This window comes from Triticum aestivum, chromosome 3A (assembly GCF_018294505.1).
Source record: "Triticum aestivum cultivar Chinese Spring chromosome 3A, IWGSC CS RefSeq v2.1, whole genome shotgun sequence".
Taxonomy (NCBI): domain Eukaryota; kingdom Viridiplantae; phylum Streptophyta; class Magnoliopsida; order Poales; family Poaceae; genus Triticum; species Triticum aestivum.
Window position 1 is genome coordinate 236,425,293 of NC_057800.1, and position 13,295 is coordinate 236,438,587.

The window sequence follows — 13,295 nt, forward strand, 5'->3', positions numbered from 1 at the left end:
TTCATTACTAAACAGAACCAAAAAGCAAGAAATAAAAAATAAAATTGGGTTGCCTCCCAACAAGGGCTATCATTTAACGCCCCTAGCTAGGCATAAAAACAAGAATAGATCTAGGTATCACTACTAGGGAAAACCTTATACACAGAACTTTAGCAGTAGCGCGTGTTAAAAAAGCACGCTAGTGCTAAGCCGCAGTAGCGCGTTGTCATAAACCGCGCTACAGATACAATTGTAGCAGTAGCGCGCCTGGAAATAAAAGCGCTACTACTAAAATTCCCACTGCTAAGCCGATAGGCTACACATAGTAGTAGCGATCTACTGCGAACAGTGCTACTGCTAGTTGGTTTGTAGCAGTGCATTTACGCAGAAAGGCGCTACTGCTAAAGGAAATAAAACTAAATGGAAAGCAAATAGAAAAGTAAATGAAAATGAAAGAAATAGAAAAAGGAGAAAGGAAAAGAATAAAATGTAAATAAAAATAAATGAAAAAGGGAAAAAGAGAAAGGAATAGCAGTAGAGCATATCCGAAAACGCGCTATAGCTAACTTAGTAGTAGCACACTTGACAGAACGCGCTACTGCCACTTTTGACTTAACCGCGCGGTTCGTTCCTCCCCATGGCCACTTCCCCCAAATCCAAACTCCTTCGCTGTCGCCGCCGCTGTCGCCCGTTGGCCGCCGCGCGCTCTCTCGTTGCTCTCCGCACACCCTCGACACCGCCCCCGACCATAGATTCGACGCTGCCCCGACCCCGACCTCGACGCCACCCCCGACCCCAACATTGACGCCGCCCTCCACCACACGCCCGAGCCCTGACCCCGACCTCGACGCCGCCTGCCCCTCCCTCGCCGCAGGCACCCGAGGTGAGCACGCCTGCTACGCCCCCTCCCCTACCTCTGCGTAGGGTTCTTCAAATTTTAATTCCATCAAATTAGTTAGGGTACATCTAGGGGTGGAAACGAATCGGATGTTTTCTTAATTCGGAATGGATACGAATAATAGTGACATATTGCTTAAGTGTATTAGTCAATAGCTATGTGACATGAAGTATTCAACTTGTGACATACAATAAGTCAATGATAAATTGGTTTATGAATAAACACTATTGTAATGCATAATAATTTCTAAGATTAATCATAAAACGAGTAAAATTTGACCACTTATTTGACTTTTAAGTTGGATGATTGGAATATCCGATCGAATACGAATATCAGATATTTCGGATTATCCACTACCACTTTCCACCCCTAGGTTCATCAAATTAGATGGTAATCAGGGCAGTAGTTCCTATGTACTAATTAGCTAGTAAGAACTAGGTACAAATTAGGTACTAGTTTAATTTTATTTATAGCAAGTTTATTTTTAGTAAGAACTACTTGAATTAATAGTACTAGTTGAACATGTCATATTGTTGTTATTTTTTAGTTAAAGCAATTATTCCCGCATCGACGTCGATGATGCCTATCCCACATCCTCGTCGTCGACTCAGCGGAGGACACCTTCTTGACCAGATGGGCCATGTCCGGGACTGGGCTCCGCCGGGCTGGTACTAGGAGGTGCTACCTACTGGGGCCGCAGCTTGGTGAGGAGCCAGCCCGTCATTGACCCAAACCTTCTTTGGTGGCAGTCGCTTGGGCCAGTGACGGTGCAGAGGCTTGAGGACCCCGCGGAGGTGGTACATCACCGTGTCAGCGAGGAGGACGCGCACGTCCGTCGCTACTTGTTTGCGTTGGAGCAGAGGTTCTCCAATACCTGGCAGGTTCTCCAGGAATCTCACTGGAGCTATGATCCTGTGATGGTTCCTTATCTTTGGGTGTCCACCGCCCACGCCGATACCCGTCATGCACTAGGGTTTTAGTTGTATTAGTGATGTTATATGTATGATACTATTCGGGATGTATTAGTGATAATATTCGACGATGTACGGACGCATGAGATGATTTACTTTTTCTTATTGAATGCATGCTAATTTGAATACTTATTTATTTTACGATTTGGTTTTGCTTATTGAATGCTCATATCAATATGAGTCCTATAAGATATTTTGAAATGTATATCTTGTGTTGCTCAAATAGGATATGTGCTTGCCCAAGTGACCGGTCATGTTTGCAGGTTACACCTTCGAGTGGCCTTTGTTTTGCCGGAGTGTTGATTCATTTCCGTTCCGGCAAATTTCAGGCGCTCGATATGTCCTATTTTAGCAATGGTCATGCCGTATTTTTCCGTGAATTTTGGCATGACTTGTGCCAGAATATGTAGGAAATATCGAGTGCCCCGAATTTGTGTGTTGAATATCCTGGTAGTTGCCTTTGGTCGATTTTCAATTAATGTTTCAAGTATGAACATAGGGAATGTCTAACGATGAATAGGATTTTGGTATTTGCGACCTGCGAAGACAAGTGCGGCCTATGCGACAGAATCTTCCTAGATGATGATAAGCGCTTCAGCATCAAGCTGGGCAAGAACTTCGAAGTGGATACAGTAAGTCACAACGACAAGTCATTTTTCGTAATTAAGCATGACATCTGCTTCATTTGCTTCAACTTATTTTTTTACTATTCTACTTGCGTATCCCCTGCCATGCAAGAGTTTTTGTCTTGGATAAGACAGGTTTCAGTCCTATGAAAACTACTATGGAGGTAAAGAGAGTTTACTTGAAGACTGAGCGTGGTTATACTTTCCACGCAAAATTATACAACGCGGACACCTACACCTATTTTGAATGCAAAACTTGGCAAGCACTATGCAAGACTTATGCATTTGAGCCTGATATGGGTATCACCTTTGATATTCGTTCGGAAGATGATATTGAAGGTAATATCGACATCTGGGTCGATGGGCAGACGCCTCCAGTTATACCATTATGTGAGTTTCTCAACCATATTTATGTCTTCGACATTGTTTATTCAAAAATAGTTGACTACTAATTTGTATTGACAGCTTATTTCCGTTCAAGCAAACATGTCCAGCGCTTGGTAGACATGACCTACTACTGTCCCAGGGCTGAACTAAACTGCGAGAAGATAAGTCATTATGTTTCATGGCTTGAGGATCTTCATAGTGTCAAGATAAATTATTTTTCTGGACTTAAAAATCTTAGTACTCAAAACGTGTGACCAATAGTGTTCGTACCGAACTATGGTCACATCTATTTAGGAAAGATGGTAAGATTTTTACTATTTATCCTTAGTGCATCTTTTGCATACATTATTTTTAAGCTAAACTTCATTGCTAAGTATGTTACTATATGGTCTTCTTCAACAGGGACTCCCGATGAATGTTGTGCCTCATTGGATCGAGACTAAAGGTCGCATGAGAATTGTTAGCTTATGGCCAAGATATCCTACAATGCACTTTAGTGCATTCAAGATTTCTAATGGCGAGGAATGCTTAATAGTGAAAGACCAGAGCCAAATTGTGAGCGATCGCAGAGAAGTACTAGGGGGCAGCAATCAGAAGCACAGCCCACGATTAGGAGACAGGTTCATCTGCATGCTCCAACTTGATGAAGTAGGAGTGCTACACATGTTTTATGCTATTTTACCTGAGAGAGAGCAGCAGGAGTGATTAGCTAGCTAGAAATGAGTTATGATGATCAAATAACTAGTGTTGGTGGTAATGATTATGATGATTATTTTTAGCTAGTGTTGGTGGTGATTAGATATAGCTACCGCAGCTAGTGTTGGTGGTGATTAGCTAGCTATTATGAGTTTGAAGATGACGATGTCTGCTACACTATGACTATGATGATTAAATAGCTACTGTTGGTGGTAATGACTATGATGATGATTAAATAGCTTGTGTTGGCGGATTAGATTCAAGTGGAGGCAACATGTGGTGCACATCGAAAGTACTACTAGTCCAAACTAGATCAAGTTTGGATCAGTAGTATACTTTTGACATGCACCACATGTTGCCTCCACTTGAACCTAATCCACCTTCACTTGACACACTATTATGGACATATTGATATAACAACCTCATAATTGGTATTATACCAAAATTTGTATAACGGCATATAAATACTCTAAAAATAAAAAAATGAAAAAATACTAGTAGCGATGGACAGGAAACACGCTACTACTAGTTAGATTAGCAGTAGCGCTGGAGTAAACACGCGCTACAGCTATATGTCTTAGCAGTAGCATGTGCCGCATGCGCTACTGCTAAGTAATAGCTGTAGTGCCTTACTAGTAGTGCGGTTCCCCATGCTACTAATAGGCATTAAACCCACGCTACTACTAGGCTTTTCCCTTGTAGTGTATTGTCATCTTTGGTATGCAATCCATAAGTGGCTCTCATAATAGATTCATAAGGTAATTTAATTTTCTTTTTAGGAAAGTGTTCCATGCCTTTCCTTAACAGAAATTGGAATCTAATGTTTCCTTCTTTCATATCAATAATTGCACCAATCGTTCTAAGGAAAGGTCTACCAAGAATAATAGGATATGTAGGATTGCAATCTATGTCAAGAACAATGAAATCTTCAGGCACATAATTCCTATTTGCAACAATAAGAACATCATTAATCCTTCCCATAGTTTTCTTAATGGTGGAATCCGCAAGATGCAAGCTTAAAGAACAATCATCAAATTCACAGAAACCTGACACATCACACAAATTTTTGGAATCATGGAAACACTAGCACCCAAATCACATAAAGCATAGCATTCATGATATTTAATGTTAATTTTAATAGTAGGTTCCCACTCATCATAAAGTTTTCTAGGGATAGAAACTTCTAATTCAAGCTTTTCTTCATAAGATTGCATTAAAGCATCAATGATATGTTTGGTAAAAGCTTTATTTTGACTATAAGCATGAGGAGAATTTAACTCGGATTGCAACAAGGAAATACAATCTATTAAAGAACAATTATCATAATTAAATTCCTTGAAATCCAAAATTGTGGGTTCATTGATATGTAAAGTTTTGACCTCTTCAATCTCACTTTTACCAATTTTTGCATCAATATCTAAAAACTCCGAATCATTGGGACGCCTTTTAACTAAAGTTGACTCATCTCCAGTCCCATCATTATCAAGATTCATATTGCAAAACAAGGATTTAATAGGAGACACATCAATCACTTTTAGATCTCCATCCCTATTACCTTCTAGATCTTCCGGTTTGGCGGCCACCTTATTAACTAAGGTGGTCTGCTTATCCGAAATCTGGGCTATTAATTTTTCAAGACGAGCGAACTGAGATTTCAAACCATAAAATTCTTTGGACATATCATCGAGCTCTTTATTCATGTACTCCGTAAAACTTTTTTGTTCTTTAAGCTCGTTTCTGAAGAAATTATTATGCTCAAACTACAAGGACATAAAACTTCTAACATCGTTTTCAATTTCTTCCAACCTTATAAGGTGAGGATCAACACTGTCGGCGTTCTAGGAATGGGGGTCCCCAGACTTGCCTGCCTGCGGCCCACGAAGTGGCTGGGCTGGCGGGTTCGTACGGCCCATCTTCATTGACAAGACATTCAAGACCCTCGCGAGGGGCCAAGGCTTGCGGGGCGGATGATGCAAGACCTCCTCAAGAGCGGCCTCGCCAGGTAGGCTCACGAGGGGTGGAGAGATCAAGGCAAGGCAAACCTCGCGAGGCCCCTCGTGACGTGAGCCATGACGACCGAGACCAGGCGGGCGCCAGGAAGGCGCCAGCGCGCGCAGCATCCTTATTTCCTCTTTGGTGCTAAGGGGGCAAGCGCAAGCGCGGAGTACCGAGGCATCAAGTAAAGGTTTCCATATTGGTGCAACGAGACCAGGACTAGAAGGACAGCAAGACAGAGGTCACCGTGGAGCCCAAGATGGCGTCATCACCAGAGCCTTTTGCAGGCGAAGACCACCTTTTGTCAGGATAGCTTGTACTAGTTGTCCCCTTTCGAATTGGCCGTTGTTGGCTCCTTTCCTGCTCAATATTTGGGGAGAGGACCAGGGCCTATATAAGTAGAACTAGCCACAACCATGAGGGGCAGGGAGTCGACACCATCACAAGTCGGCAGCTGATTCCGATCCTCACACACATAAGCTCACCAAACGCAAGCACACCTCGACCTTAGGAGGCTGTTCTTCCTCTTGTACTGATCATAATTAGCCCAAGAGGCAACCCACCACCACCACACTGGAGTAGGGTATTACACCACAACAGTGGCCTGAACCAATATAAATCTTGTGTCTTCCTGTGTTGAGAGTTCGTCGTGTTCGTCTACGAGATCTTATAGAGCTAGGGCGTGGCACGATAGGGACAAAACCTTCGCGCGCACCCCAGTGTTCGAACCTCAAGGGTCTGCCGGAACCCCAGATCCGACATTTGGCGCGCTAGCTAGGGGTGCGCCGTAGCTTCTCGTCCGTCGATCTATGCTCCATCGACATCGTGCTACGCCCACATGGCAGGCGCCTCGCCGCCGACTCCGACAACCAGCGTAGACGACGGGGCCAGGGGGCTCCGAGCCCTGCCCCCCGCCCTGCGACGACTGCAGTGGCCGCCCAAGTTCAAGCCGGAGATGCCGCCGCGCTACGATGTCACAGCGGATCTGTCAGCCTTCCTGCTGGCGTACGAGGAGGCCGTCCTCAAAGCCGGGGGTGATGACAAGGTCATGGCCAACTGGCTTCCCATGGCCCTCGCCGGCGAGCCGTGCGCCTGGCTGCTCAACCTTCCCGGATCCATGGTGGCGTCTTGGGAGGAGCTCCGCGGCCTCTTCACTGCACGCTATGCTGCACCGGCGCACCACACGGTCGCGGCCCTGTTAGGCGGCTCACAGGCGCCGCCCTCAGAGCGCCACATCAAGCCGTTCCTACGCCAAATTGGTGCCGCTTCCACGTGCTCGGGGCCTCCGCCGGGCTGGGCCGCGCCTGAGTCTGATCTCACCTTTAGCTCGGAAGACCACCCCGTCACCACCACTGGCTCAAGCATGCTTTCGATGCTCTACACACCCACCATCTGTGACGTGGCCGTCACCAAGACCCTCATCGATGGCAGCGCCAGCCTCAACTTGCTCTCCGTAGAGGCTTTCAACCTTCTTCACGTGCCACTCGAGCGGCTCAGCCTCAGCAAGCCTTTCTCGGGAGTTGGCGGTGGCGCCGCCTGCTCCCTGGGGTAGATCCGCCTCCTCGTCACCTTCGGCACACGCGACAACTACCGCACCGAGCTGGTCGACTTTGACATCGCCCGCATCGGCCTCCCTTACAACGCCATCCTCGGGTACCCGGCTCTGGCCCAGTTCATGGCGGTGACTCATCCAGCATACAACCTCATGAAGATACCTGGAAGCAAAGGTTCCCTCACCGTCAAAGGGGACGCCAAGGAGGCCATGATGGTACTCAAACTTTCCTTCAGGATAGCCGCGGCGGCGAAGCCCATTGGCGCCGGTACCCCCGAGGCCAAGGAGGCCGCACCGACCAACAAGAAGCAGCTGTTCACCCAAGACAAGGCAAAAACCAAACAGGTGATGGTCGACAAGGACGACCGCTTAGGAGCCACCTTCACCATAGGCGCCAGCCTTGACCCCAGCCAAGAGGAAGCATTGGTGAAGTTCTTGCGCGCGAACAAGGAAATATTCACATGGGAGCCCAATCAGCTGGTGGGGGTCCTGAGAGAGGTGATTCAACACCACTTGAGGGTATGCCCCAATGTGCGGCCCGTGAAGCAGCGAGCGAGGCAGCAGTCCACGGAAAAGTAGGCCTTCATCGTCCAAGAGACCTGCAAGCTGGAGGTGGCAGGTGCCATTCGTGAGGTTAGGTACCCCGAATGGCTGGCGAACCCAGTCGTGGTGCCGAAGAAAGGCGGGAAGGAGCGAATGTGCATTGACTTCACCAACCTCAACAAGGCGTGCCCACAAGATCCGTTCCCTCTCCCGTGCATTGACCAGATTGTCGACTCCACTGCCGAGTGCGACCTACTGTGCTTCCTGGATGCGTTCTCAGGTTATCATCAAATCAAGATGGCGCTGGAAGATGTAGAGAAGACAACCTTCCTCACCGCGTGTGGGGTATACTGTTACACTTGCATGCCCTTCGGGCTGCGCAACGCGGGCGCAACCTTTCAGCGGATGATGCACATCGCTTTAGGGCGGCAGCTCGGGAGAAATACGGAGGCCTATGTCGACGACATTGTGGTGAAGTCTCGGGAGGCGAGAACCTTGATCCAAGACCTGGAGGAGACCTTCGAGAGCCTGCGCCAGGTGAACTTGCGGCTTAACCTGGAAAAGTGCGTGTTCGGCATCCCTTCCAGCAAGCTGCTGGGATTCCTCGTATCACACAGGGGGATCAAGGCAAACTCGGAGAAGATCAGGGCCATCGAGGGCATGAGCCCACCGCAGACCCTCAAGGAAATGCAGAAGCTGGCTGGTCAAGTGACTGCATTAGGGCGCTTCATCTCCAAGCTGGGAGAGCGCGCCTTACCCTTCTTCAAGCTGATGAAGAAGAAGGGCCCGTTCGAGTGGACTCCGGAGGCCGACCGGGCCTTCCAAGACCTCAAGAGATATCTGACCAGCCCGCCGGTGCTGTTGGCGCCATGACCTCTCGAGCCTCTAGTACTTTATCTTGCCGCCACCCCATACTCCGCCAGCGCTGCGCTAGTGGCGGTTCGGGAAGAGCACCAGGCCAAGAGAGTGCCGCGCCCAGCCAAGTCGCCAGCCGAGACGACGCAAGATCAGGAAGGCGCGACAAGAGCCGCAGCGGTATCAATGGAAGACCGAGCTCGGCAAGATGATGCCGCAGAGATTCCCGCAAGCGACCGGGCTCCAGGGGTCACATCACCTCAGGGAGCACCCCAGCTCACACAAGACGCGAGCCTCACCAACACGCCGGTCCTCGTCGAGCACCTGGTGTACTTCGTCAGCATGGTGCTGCGGGACACGAGGGTACGATATCCCATGCCTTAGAAGCTCCTGCTTGCACTCCTAGTGGCCTCACACAAGTTGCGACACTATTTCCAGGGCCACCCCATCAAAATCGTCTCGGCCTATCCGTTGGAGAGGGTGCTCAGGAGCCCCAACTCTACCTGAAGGGTCGCTGAATGGAACATCGAGCTGCAGGTGTTCCAGTTGGAGTTCAGCACCACCAGGGTCATCAAGGGAGCCGCGCTCGCGGATTTTTTGGCGGAATGGACGGACGCCCCGGCACTGGAAGTGGGCGAGGAGCGGTCTACCTCGCCAGGGAGTGAGGCGCCCGACGGATGGGTCATGTACTTTGACGAGGCCTTCGCGCATCAGGGCGCCGGGGCTGGAGTAGTACTCATCTCACCCACGCAGGACAAGCTCTACTACGCTGTGCAGCTATGCTTTCAGCAAGGTGAGAAGGTCTCCAACAACATCGTAGAATACGAAGGTCTCATAGCTGGCTTGAAGGCCGCGACAGCTCTAGGAGTAAAGCGCCTCACCGTTAGGGGCAACTCATAGCTCCTCGTCAACTTCTCCAACAAAGTGTATGAGCCAAAGGACGAGCACATGCAGGCGTACCTCGGAGAAGTGCGTAAGATAGACAAACAGTTCCTAGGCCTGGAGGTGCAGCATGTGCCCCGCGGCACCAACAAGGAAACCGACGACATCGCCAGGAGGGCATCCAAGCGGCAGCCCCAGGACCCCGCGTCTTCGAGGAATGGATCTTCAAGCCGTCAGCATTGCCACCACTTTCAAACATGGTGCAGCCTTGGGAAGAACTCCCACAACCGCCAGCCACGGGAGGCCTAGCTTGTGGCCCAACCTCAGGAGCCCACTTGCTCTTGGCACTTGAGCCTCAGGAGGGATGTTGGACCAAGGAGTTCAAGGAATATCTGATGCAAGGGGCACTACCGGAGAAGGAAGAGGACACAGAGTGCGTGGCCCTTCAAGCCATGACATACTGCATCAGGGACGGTGAGTTGTACAGGAAGCAACCGAATGATGTTTTGTTGTGTTGCATTTCCAGGGACCAGGGGAAGGAGTTGCTGATGGACATACACGGCGGCGACTGCAGACACCACTCGTCGTCACGGACCCTCGTCGGCAAGGTGTTCTGTAGTGGGTTCTACTGGCCCATGGCGCTCAACGACGCAGCTGAGCTGGTGAAGTCCTGCGAAGCCTGCCAGTTCCACGCCAAGCGGATCCATCGGCCAGCTCAGGGCCTTCAGACTATACCGCTCACATGGCCATTCGCGCTCTGGGGGCTGGATATCTTGGGCCCATTCCCTCGAACACCAGGGGATACCGCTACCGCTACGTCGCCATCGGCAAGTTCACCAAGTGGGCGGAAGTGGAAGCCATCCGCACCATCCCAGCTGGTTTCGCGGTCAAGTTCATCAAGGGCCTCGTGAGCCATTTCGGGGTCCCCAACCGCATCATCGCCGACAACGGCTCGCAGTTCACCAGTAACCTCTTCAAAATATACTGTGCTAACCTTGGCACGCAGATCTGCTACGCTTCGGTGGCGCAACCTAGAAGCAATGGCCAGGCTGAATGCGCCAACGGGAGGTCCTAAGAGGCCTCAAGACCAGGACCTTCAAGAAGAAGCTCGAGGCCTGTGGCAGGGGCTGGCACGACGAGCTCCAGTCCGTGCTGTGGTCCATCCGCACCACCGCCACTAAGCCGACGGGCAAGACCCCATTCTTCCTTGTCTACGGAGCCAAAGCGGTCCTCCCTCACGAGGTCAAACATCTCTTTGCACGGGTCCTGGCATTTGATGAAACGCAGCACGACGCCACGCGGGGCCTCGTACTGGGAGAGGAACGATGTCGCGAAGCTGCGCTGAGGGCGGCAAGGTACCAGCAGGCACTGCGGCAGTACCACTACCGCAACATCCGCTTCAGGACGCTCGAGGCAGGCGACCTCGTCCTCAGGCGGGTCCTCTCCAGGGAAGGGTTCCACAAGCTCTCAACCATGTGGGAGGGCCCGCTCAGGGTCGTCCATATCTCCAGGCCCGGCGCCGCGTGCCTGGAAATGCAGGACGGGGTGCCCATCCAGAACGCCTGGAACATCCAGCACCTCCGGAGGTTGTATCCATGACGCAAGGCCTAGTGCCCGTGTAGCAGGGCCCAGTGCCTGTGAAGCAAGGCCCAGTGCCTGTGAAGCAAGGCCCGGTGCCTGTGAAGAATCGCCGCCCGTGACACTCTCACGTAATAATGAGTGGGGCTGTACACGGCCCGGAGTCTCCGGAGAGCCGCCCTCGGGCCTCAGGGGCTCCCTCCCACGCCTAGTGGCAGCACTTAGCTCCGCGCTGGTGAGAAGATGTCGAAGACTAGACTAGGTGCCGGATGCGGCTTTTCATTTGCTTTCGTAGTTGGCTCACCTTCTCTTAATCGAAGTTTGTTTCTAGTGTTCCTCGTCAATTTGGTTCTGCCGCCTTTTCCGAATTTGGTTCACTTTTGTTCTCCCTCTCGCATACCTCGCGAGGGGGCTAGGTAGGTGCCTTCGCGAGGGTTTCTTCCTCCTGTGTTGGTCCTTCTCTCTGCCTTCGGTCTGCTTTCTCGCGAGGCACCCTCATTCGGGCCCACAAACCAACACATCCCTCTTAATCCGTGCCCCTCGGGTACCGCGGTGTGAAGCGCTGGGTCAAGGCTCGGGTGAACGATAAGTCTCCTAGCAAGCTCCCTAACAATTTTTTGCAGTTCCTGAGCAACCGCTAAGCCAAGACAAGCACGAAGAAACGAGTGCCTCATGAAGAAGAGGCTGCCCCGAACGCACCAGGCTAAGTTATTTTCGTACAAAATAAACGACATGGCATAGGAATAACAAGCATAGCGTAATGATTAAGGAATCGCAGTTCGATACACGCCCACCCAGGCCCACACTGGTTTCATTTGATGCGGGAAAGGAAAGAGGGAACAAAGGAAAAGCAGTGTTGCAGCAACCGCGGGGGCAGGCCTCCAGCGACGTCCTGTGCTCAGCCGGATCTCTCCTCGCGCTTCACGGAGGCTCGGTGGCCGGACGACCCGCTACCACCCTCGAAGCGAGCGCGGCGGCGTGGCGGCTGGTCGTAGCCACCGCTACTGGAGCTTTCGCCAAGAGAAGAACCGCCGTAGCTGGACTAGGCGCAGCCGGCGGGCTCGCCCTCGTCGCACCCATCGCCGAGACCAAGCACCTCCTCGCCGTCGTTCGTCTCGGGGCAGCACCCAGCGCGGCAGCCGTCTTCCCCAAACACCCTCACGTAGAGGGTCGCATCACCGTCATACTTAAAGTGGAGGGTGCAACGCTTTCCCAGGAAGCGTGGCCGGGGAGGCCACACAACCACGACACGTCTCCCCTGATAGACGGGGCTGCCACGGCCAGATCGACCCCCGCCACGCAGAGCGGCACCACCGCGGGAGTAGGGGTCCACGGCAGGAGTCGAGGAGAGCTTGCGGGGACGGTCGCGTCCCCGTTTAGGTGTCGGGGAACCAGGCCCCTCGCAAGGGGCCTTTCCTTTCTCCGCGGTGGTGAACCTCTTCGATGGCGCCATTGGAGTCAGAGGCAGAGCAGAAGAAGAAGGAGCAGACAGAATGGGAAGAGATGGGCGATGGGGGCTCTGCCCTTCTCCCCACTTATAGAAGAGGAAGACCAACCAACACCCCCACGATCACAGGTAATGATGGTTTTCCTTGCATGTCGCGAGGACTTGTCAAGTCCGGCAGTTGCCGAGGCAGCATGGGGAAGCGGAGACGCCCACGTCCAATCAACCACTATGCGGCAACCAAGGCCGCAGGCTTTTGGGGCCCGTGGCGCTCGCGCTTGATCCTTTGGCTTCGTCTCGAAGCCAAGCCCGAGAATGCCTTGGGCCCGGGGGCTACTGTTGGCGTTCTAGGAAGGGGGATCCCCAGACTTGCCTGCCTGCGGCCCACGGCGTGGTTGGGCTGGCGGGTTTGTACGGCCCATCTTCATCGACAAGACATTCAAGACCCTCGCGAGGGGCAAAGCCTCGCAGGGCGGACGACGCAAGACCTCCTCGAGAGCGGCCTCGCCAGGCAGGCTCATGAGGGGCGGAGAGATCAAGGAGGCAAGGCAAACCTCACGAGGCCCCTCGTGACGTGAGCCATGATGACCGAGACCAGGCGGGCACCAGGCGGGCACCAGGCGGGCGCCAGCGCGCGCAGCGTCCTTGTTTCCTCTTTGGTGCTAAGGGGGCCAGTGCAAGCGCAGGCGCGGAGTACCGAGGCATCAAGCAAAGGTTTCCATATTGGTGCAAGGAGACCAGGACCAAAAGGATGGCAAGACGGAGCTCACCATGGAGCCCAAGACGGCGTCATCACCAGAGCCTTTTGCAGGCGAAGACCACCTTTTGTCAAGATAGCTTGTACTAGCTGTCCCTTTTCGAATTGGCCGTTGTTGGCTCCCTTCCCACT